Here is an 8,271-nt window from a genome sequence, read left to right on the forward strand (position 1 = left end):
CTCTGCTCTGAATGCGTATGATGTGACTAGATAAGTTTCTCGCCTTGATTTACCTGCTGTGATCGGCTATAACCTGGAATCATGAGCTAAAATAAACCCCTAAGTTCTCCTCTAAATTGCTTATTTTTTTTAATCAGAGTATTTCTTCAAAGTAACAGAAGTGAAAGTAGGACACCATGATCAGCTTGAGTTCCATATGCCTTGTTAGTGTCAAGGCTGTGATCAAGGCTGTGCACTCTGCAACACTGTATCAGCTGCCTCTGTCATTTTTGGTAACAAGATCCCTGACAAAGCAATTTAAGGAGACAAGGGCTTGTCCTGGCTCACAGTCTGAGGGCACACAGCCCAACGGTGGGAAGGCAGGTAGCTGCAGAGTGAGGCCCTGGCTCTCATTGCATCCACAGTCATGCAGTGGAGAGAGATGCAAGCTGCTGCTCAGCACGCTTTCTGCTCTGTATTCGGTCCAGGACTCCAGCCCATGAGATGCCATTCAGGGTGAGTCTGCCCACCTCAGTTAACCTGGTCTAGAAACCCCTCACAGACATCCCAGAGGTTGGTCTCCAAGGTGATTCTAGATCCCGTCAAGTTGACAATCTATTATCCATCATAGCTCTCAGGAGGCATAAATAGAGAACTGGCTGCTATCTCAGCATCACACATTGAATCTTCCACCGCCATTGGCAACAGTCGCAGAGTTGGAAAGCAACAGGACATGGCAGGGACCACAGAGCCCTTTATTATTTGGGGACAGATGACCTGACTAAAGCAGGAAAGCTCCGTGGAAGTGGGAGCAAGTTCCTGGGCTCCTCGACGCCTCACTTCTTAGCAGAACAGGGAGCAGAGACAGGATTGGAAGTGGAGCCCAGCGCTGCAATCCACAAGCCCCTGCTGCTTCCCACCTTTCACGGGTGGCACAACCTTCCCAAACAGCACCACCTGCTGGGGAACAATGTTGAAACACATGAGTCTGTTTCAAACCATGAGTCCGCTTCACACATGCTCCTGAAAGCAGTAACCCTAATGAAACTCATTGAAACTGCACACACAGAGGTACACACACATACACATAGAGATACATACCCACACACAGACACAGAGACACACAGAGACACAGATATGATATTCAGAGGGACTTTGTTCATAATAGTAAAAAACCTAGAAATGACCCGATGGCCTCCATTAAAACTGTAGCTTTGCACCACGAATTCTACCCTGAAAAGAACAGACCATGATACACTTAGTAACCGTGGTAGTTTAGAGGGGATTATACAGAGCACAGAGAACACCGGTCTCAAAGGGCTCCACTCCATATTGTGCCATTTATGTGACATCCTGTAAATGACAAAACTGTGAGAATGGAAAATAGATTAGAGGTCTACAGGGTGACAGACTGAGGGTGGAAGCCTGTGGAGTCGTAATGGAACAGTAGAGAGGTGAATCTTGGAGCACTGGGTAAAATCTGCAACTTTTTTGGTGTGTGTTTTCATTTTGTTTTGTTGTTTTGTTTTGTTTTATAAACTTCTGGAATTTAGGGTCTCATACATGCTAGGCAAGTGCTCTACCACTGAGCCACACCCTAACCCCTCACTGGGGGATTCTAGGCAGGTGCTCTACCACTGAGCCACACCCTAACCCCTCACTGGGGGTTCTAGGCAGGGGCTCTACCACTAAGCCACACCCCAGCCCCTCACTGGGGGATTCCAGACAAGCAATGTATCACTGAGCCATGCGATATTCGGTAAACTCTGATCTTTTGTCCTCCATGTGTTCCAAGACCAGGACAATACCAGCTAAGAAAGGAAGTCCTTGCTAGCACCCAGGACTCTTTTCTTAAGTACCACACATAGTTCATAGCCTGGCACAGGGAAAGGCAGAGCTCCTTGCAGCTCTGGGAAGGCCCAGAGCTCGTGGTCATTCAATACACCCACCACTGAGCTGGCAGAAGCCCTGTAAATCAGCATACTGTAACAGACAGTAAAGCCACCCAAGGGCATTCTCTGTGGCACAAAGCCAGACAGCAAAACAGCCACGTAGAGACAGGGCCCTCAGAGGTCACCCTTGACCACATCATTTCCATGTTTGCAGCCAAGGTGTCATTGAGACCTCACACATGGCCAATTCCAAAGGGCACACATTCATGGGCAAAGACCCTGTGGGGTGTTTCCAGAGCAGGACTCTGGTAGTTAATCCTCTCTGCTAACTGGATGAGACTCGGAATCCCACGGAAGACACCTGGATGGGCGGGCCTGTCAGGGTGTTTCAGGGAGGCTTAACTGGTGTGGGAAGGTCCACCCTGAAAGCAGGCAGCGCAGTGGCGCGTGGGCTGGGAGTGGCACCAGCATTCATCCCTCTCTGTGCTTCCTGGCTACGGAGGCCAGCTGCCTTACACACGCCCCTGAGCAAGCTTCGCCCTGGAGAAACACATGGGGCATCTCTGAAGTCACACATTCTGTTGGGGCTAGCGTCATCCCTCCCCCATCTGCTGGGGCTTTGTCTGGTCTACGTAGCCTAACGCTGGATGCCAAGACCTGGTTGCTTCCTGGCCACATTCCCACATGCACCTGTCCTTGTACAAACCTTGTTTCATCTAATTTAAAGTGGATTGCTTAATAGTAAAAAAAAAAAAAAAAATGCTGAAGCTTGGGATTTGGCAGAAGAAAAGGGGGCAGAGTTTGGGGTTCGAAGCCTGGGGACCACGGAGCAAAGAGTGGGTGGGAGGAGGACAGAACACGGACTAGGAGGTTGTGGCCAGATGGAGCAGATGGACCCAGTAAAGGACAATTTATTGGCAAGTAACAGAAGTTGTGTAGCAGAGAGATAGCTAAATAGTTTAGAGGGTTGAAATCTGCCCGACTCCAATGCTTTGAGCTTGTAAAATAAATCATAGTCTCTCTGTGTCAATTATTTTGGCAGTGGGGATAAAGAAAACTGTTGCTTTTATTAGAGAAATCTTATACCCATGCGCTGCCTGTACCTCTGCCCACCAGGGCTGCCCACAGCGGCACTTTGAGGTTGGCAGGGCCCCACTCCCTGTGACGGTAGTTGAAGGACACCCAACCTCTGAGCAGCCTCACCTCCCCGTCCTTCCCTTCCCCGTCTGTGGTAGAGACATACAGGTCCTGAAGGCCGTATCTCGAGCCTCTGAGGAGACTATGGACACAAGCCACTGGTTCTTCCACATGGTATGAGGTGATTCTTGTCCTTAGGAGGTAAAGAAAGACTGACTACCACCTACTGTATCTATCCATCCTGATCTTCGCCACCACGACTCCTGAGTCCTCACCAGACCTGTCATCTAGAATCCCTCAGTGAGTGGGTATGGCATGGCTGCCCTGCCTGGAAGAGTACCTGCCTAGCATCCTTCTGTGAGAGGAGGCGTGGCCTACCTGGCATCCCTTGGTGAGGAGGTGTGGCTTGTAGGAGATGGGCAGTTATGACCCTCTTGATCTGGTTGTACTGGATTCTTTGCTAGGCTGTCTGACTTGCCGCCTCCTAATTGCTCTGTGGCGGCTGTCACTGCTTGCTAAAGGCATAAGCTAACAGTTCTCAGCCAGCACCAACTAGTAGGAAGAGGCCCCACCCCTCCAGCTTCCCAAACTCACTTCTCACCACTCACTTTCTAGCTCCCCAAGCGCTTGTACCTGGGAACCCTTGACCTTCTGGTAGGTGCTGAATGCTACGGAGGAGCCTCACCATCCACTCCCTGCAGAGGAGTCACTGCCAGGAAAGGCACGGTGCTGCATAAGCCTCCCTGGACCCCCTTGGATACTCATCCCATGGTTGTCACTGCAGCAGCCTTCATAACCATTCTAAGGATGGAAGTCACACAGGAAGTACTCAGGCTGGAAGTGCTCGCTGAACATTTCTGAGACCCTGGAGAGAGAGATAGGCAGAGACGGAGAGGGGAAAATGGACAAAGGTATCCTATCTCAAGAGCTAAGAAGGAGGTGGAGAAACGGCTCAGCAATTAAGAGCACGCGCTGCTCTTGTAGAAGACCCAAGTTTGGTTCCCAGCACCCATGTTAGGCAGATTACAACTGCCTGAAGCCCCAGGTCCAGAGGCCCAACACCCTCTTCCCGCTTCTGTGGACACCCCCACATCTGTGCTCATACACACATAGACACAGATTTTCAAATGTAATATTAAAGATGGGGCTAGAGAGATGACTCTGTAGGTCAGAGTCCTTGCTGGGCAAGGACCCAAGTTCACATCCCAAGCACCCAGCGGGACGTGAAATAAAAGCAAGGCATGGCCGGGCATGCTCAGTCACCCCTGAATTGGGGGTGGAGACAGTGGCTCTCAGGAGCTCCCTGGCTACCCAGCCTATCCAAAATGGTGAGCTCCTGGCTTGGAGAAAGAGACCCTGTCTCAAGGCATTAAGGCGGAGAATGATAGAGAGACACTTGATGCTCTCCTATGGCTTATACATTTATGGGTGTGTACACCTATACACACACACACACACACACACACACACACATGGGGGGGAGCAGAAGAAGAAGGAAGAGGGGGAGGAAGGAAGAGGAGGAAGAGAAAGCAGAAAAGGAGAAGGAGGAGGAAGAAGAAGAGGAGAAGCCAAAACTATACTCAAGGAGTCATGTTGATCACAAGGCACTTGTCCCTGGTGTCATGGTGATAATCAGTCACTGGGGCTGAAGGCAAGCCGCACCCTTGGCTGGAAGCTGAGCTACAGGTTTGAACAAAGAGGAAGAACCTACAAGCCTGGAACATTCCTTTTAGAAGTCTCCGCTGGGAGGGTGTGCCCGCTCTGTCCTGACTCCAAAATGAAGCTGCCCTTTCTGGCTCATAGCCAGGAGCAGTGGCTATGCATTCTCCAGCGCAGACGGTCCCCTTGGAATGCAGACTGTGGGGATCCCTGGTGTCCACCTTTCCCTCCACTCCCTACCCCCACCAACTCATGTAGGTCCCAACACTGACAATGACGTCCACCTCAGCCCAGAGAAGGAAGTGCTTCAGACCCGCTCACCTCACGCTGTAGTGTCTGGTAGGCAACAAACGGTAGCTCCGTCTGGAACACTGGCATTTCTGTTGCGCTGTCATTTTAAAAAAATCACGGTATGGAACTGTGAGGACAGCTGGGTGGGTAAGGCATTCACGACGCAAGCGCGAGGACGTGAGTTCAGTACCCAGTGAGCACACGAAAAGCTGGACACGGCAGTGCACACGTCTGTAATCCTTGTGCTCCGCCTTCAAGGAGACGAGGCAGAGGCGGGAGAAGTCCCGAAGCTTGCAACGTCTCCCAGCCTGACAGCGTGTGTTTGATTTCCCGGGAACCACACTGTGGAAGAAAAGAAGTTACTCCCCCAAGTTCTCCTCTGACACCCCATTTGCACTCCAAGCGACATGTGTGAATGCACACAGAAAATAATGTTTAAAATAAAATGTAGAGAGGAAGTCCATTGCGATTCATTAAAACTTAAAGAAAAAAAGGTGACGTATTCCAGCACTCACAGCCCTGAAGGTGTGGAGACAGGAGGGTCAGAGGTTCAAGACAGTCCTCAGCCACTTAGCATATTTGAGAGCAGTCTGAGATATATAGGACCCTGCAGAGAAAAGAAAGAAAAAACTTTCTGAAGACAAAGTAGCCTCTGGCCTCTGACTCAGGATCTTCCTGTTTCAGCCTCCTTCAGTGAGTATCACTATGCTAAGCTAAAACAGCCTTTTATGTTTATTGATTTGATTTGATGTGTATGAATGTTTAGCCTGCATATATATATGTGTGTGTGTGTGTATAATATATATGTATATATATGTATATAATATACATATGTATATATATAAATAAATGCATGCATCACATGCATACAGGTCAGAGGAGAGAGTTGGGTTCCTGAAACCCAAGTTGGGATTGTTGTGAGCCACCATGTGGGTGCTGGGAATCAAACCTGGATCCTCTGCAAGAGCAGCGAATGTACTTAACTGCTGAGCCATCTCTCCAGCCCATGGGATAAAACTTTAAAAAATAAAATATATATAAAAAAAAAACAGAGCAGGTTCTAGTGGCACAAATCTATCACACTAGATTTTCAGGAGGCTGAGTAGAAAGATTCCAAGTTAAAGGGCTGCTTGGGCTGCAGAGTGAGTTCAAGGCCAGCCTGGATAAGGAACTTACTTAGAATCCCCCAGTGAGGGGCTGGAGTGTGGCTCAGTGGTAGAGCCCCTGCCTAGAATCCCCCAGTGAGGGGCTGGGGTGAGGCTCAGTGGTACAGCCCCTGCCTAGAATCCCCCAGTGAGGGGCTGGGGTGAGGCTCAGTGGTAGAGCACCTGCCTAGATTCCCCCAGTGAGGGACTGGGGTATGGCTCAGTGGTAGAGCACCTGCCTAGAATCCCCCAGTGAGGGGCTGGGGTGTGGCTCAGTGGTAGAGCTCCTGCCTAGAATCCCCCAGTGAGGGGCTGGGGTGTGGCTCAGTGGTAGAGTACCTGCCTAGAATCCCCCAGTGAGGAGCTGGGGTGAGGCTCAGGGGTAGAGTACTTACCTTGAACGTGTGAGACCCTGGGTTCCATCCCTAATGCCACAAAGAAAGAAAGGAGAGAGGGAAGGAGGGAGGGAGGGAGGGGAAGAAGGATGGTGGTACCTGAATTTCAGACAGGTACAATGATGTGAAACCAGCATGTTTCTCCTTTCAAAGAATTCAAGTGTCTGCGTCCAGAAGAATCCTGCACTACAGTCTACCTAAACAATAATCTTCCTGGGTCACATAGTGATGAATGGAATGATCGCTGGCGTGGAAGATTTGTGTGTCCTGGAGACAGAGAAGCCATTCCTACAAAGACTGGTCAAAGTTGTTAAGGTTACCAATCAAAGGATTATGGGAGAACCGAGAATGACTCTCAAGGTGACAGTTGACAGCTGCAAAGATGGCTCAGTCAGTAAAGCACTTGTCCCAAAAGTGTTGGGACCACTTAAGAGCCATGTGCCATGGCATGGGCCTATAATTCCAGTGATGGTGCCTGGGAGGTGGGGACAGGCAGATCCCAGGGGCCAGTTAGCAAGTTCCAGGCCAGTGAGAGCCCCTGCCCCAGACAAAAGGAGGAAGGGGCCTGAGGACAGAATCTTAAGGTTGTCCTCTGCCCTCCACACGTGTGCCATGCATGTACACACACACACACACACACACACACACACACACAGTGGAGAAGGAAAGGATCAGAGCTGATGTCCTGCAGAAAGCCACACTGTCGTGGGTGACAGTGAAGACAAAGATTTAGGCCAGATGGCAGGGCGTGTAAATGCCCTAACAAATTTTTATCTGTGCGATTTCTGAGGCTTTTCAGCAGAGCAATATCATGTTCTTTATCTCCGCCGCAGGGCAGTGAGTTGATTGCCCCAGCGGGAGAGATTAGAGACCAGGAGACCGGCTACAACATTTTTGTAATCGCTCAGTAGGATATGGGTTGCTTTCAAGTTCAAGAAGTCAGGGGCATTATGGCAAACCACATTCCAGGGGACACCACCAGACAGGTCTTGACGAATTAAAAGGAACCTGGGGGGTTGGAGGAAGTTGAAGGGCTAGGGAGACACTCAGTGGCTGAGAGCTCTTGCTGAGCAAACCTGAAGACCTGAGTTTGAATCCCCGCATCCATGGGAAAAGCACTGGAACCCCAATACTTCGGAGGGACAGAGACGGGCCTCCTGGTACCAGGATCAATATTACACTGAGACACCGTGTCTCCAGCAGAGGAGGAGGCGAGCGATAAGAGTAGGGCATCCAGCTTGCTTCTCTGGCCTTCCCACGCGTGCTTGGTCAAACACATGCTCACATATACCATAAGCACTGTTGCGGTAGGAATGAAAATGGTCTCCGTAGGCCCACAGGGAGTGGCACTGCTAGGGGGTGTGGCCTTGTTGGAGGAAGAGTGTCACTGGAGGTGGGGTTTTAAGTCGCAGATGCGCAAGCTCTGCCCAGTGTCTCACTCTCTTCTTCCCGTCTGCCCATCCATTTGCAGAACTCTCAGCTGCCTCCCCACCGTGTCTGCCTGCATGCCGCCATGCCTCCCACCATGACAATGGGCTAGGCCCCTGAAACCGTGAGCCAGCCGTAATTAACTGCTTTTTGTTATGAGTGGCCGTGGTCATGCGAAGGAATGTCTTGTGAATTGTATGGATGTAGCACCTGTCAATAATAAGTCTGATTGCCTATTGCTTAGGCAGGAGATAGGAGGTGGGACATCCGGTAGGCAGAGAGACTTCTGGGAGAGAGACAGGTGCAGGAGGTACAGCCAGCAAGATGTGACGAGGACAGACACAT

General features: G+C 50.4%; 1 long non-coding RNA gene across 3 annotated transcripts; it reads right to left on the reverse strand.

Annotated features, from left to right (window-relative positions):
* Positions 1–721: 721 nt before the first annotated feature.
* Positions 722–7,114, reverse strand: LOC132648026 (uncharacterized). 3 transcript variants are annotated; one of them, XR_009586383.1, is made up of 4 exons: positions 5,474–7,114; positions 5,149–5,300; positions 4,989–5,055; positions 722–3,873 (listed from the first exon to the last, which is right to left on the reverse strand). It is a non-coding gene; the product is annotated as an uncharacterized LOC132648026 (long non-coding RNA). The 3 variants fall into 3 exon arrangements; XR_009586384.1 differs by having other exon boundaries at positions 722–939; positions 3,694–3,873; positions 4,989–5,300; XR_009586382.1 differs by having other exon boundaries at positions 4,989–5,300.
* Positions 7,115–8,271: the final 1,157 nt, after the last annotated feature.

The sequence above is a fragment of the Meriones unguiculatus genome, chromosome 15 (assembly GCF_030254825.1).
Source record: "Meriones unguiculatus strain TT.TT164.6M chromosome 15, Bangor_MerUng_6.1, whole genome shotgun sequence".
In the NCBI taxonomy this organism is placed as follows: Eukaryota; Metazoa; Chordata; class Mammalia; order Rodentia; family Muridae; genus Meriones; species Meriones unguiculatus.